This window comes from Opisthocomus hoazin, unplaced genomic scaffold (assembly GCF_030867145.1).
Source record: "Opisthocomus hoazin isolate bOpiHoa1 unplaced genomic scaffold, bOpiHoa1.hap1 HAP1_SCAFFOLD_81, whole genome shotgun sequence".
NCBI classification, from domain to species: Eukaryota; Metazoa; Chordata; class Aves; order Opisthocomiformes; family Opisthocomidae; genus Opisthocomus; species Opisthocomus hoazin.
Window position 1 is genome coordinate 256,822 of NW_027448990.1, and position 679 is coordinate 257,500.

The window sequence follows — 679 nt, forward strand, 5'->3', positions numbered from 1 at the left end:
TGGGCGAGAAAAAAAAACAAAACCAAAGCAGAGCAGGGAAACAGTTACAAAAATTTCTTGAGAGCCAGCACCGGCCCGCCCATCGGCAGACGGAGCGGCGCCCGGGGTCAACGAGTGCCACCCTGCTGCTTAGCAACCGGAACCCGAGCCGGCCCGCCCCGCCCACCCGCCGGCAAGGGGCGGGCGCTTCCCCGCGGCAGAAGGGGGAGACAGAGACTGAGAGACGGGGTCGAGGAGCAGGCGGGGAGCCTTGCGCTGAGGTAGGCTGGGGACGGGGCCTCTTTTCCGAGAAGATTGAGGTTTGAGTCGGGGGGGGGGGGGGGGGGGGGGCGGCGGCAGGGGCTGCTTGTGCGCTCTCGGCCGGGGCGGCGGTGGGGGGGTGGCGGGGTGGGGGGGGGCAGCGGAGCGGCCGTGCCGGAGGCCCGTATGCAGGGGTGCCCGCACCGGGGGGGGGGTGGGGGGGGGCGGCGGCAGGGGCTGCTTGTGCGCTCTCGGCCGGGGCGGCGGTGGGGGGGGGCTTGCGGGTGGGGGTGCGGCGGCCGGGCTGCCGTGCCGGAGGCCCGTTTGCAGGGGTGCCTGCACGGGGGGAGGTGGGGGGGGGGGGGGGGCGGGGCGGCGGGAATTTTTTGGTTTTTGTTGCTTTTTTATTTTTTTTCCGCTTTTGAAACACAGACGCCGC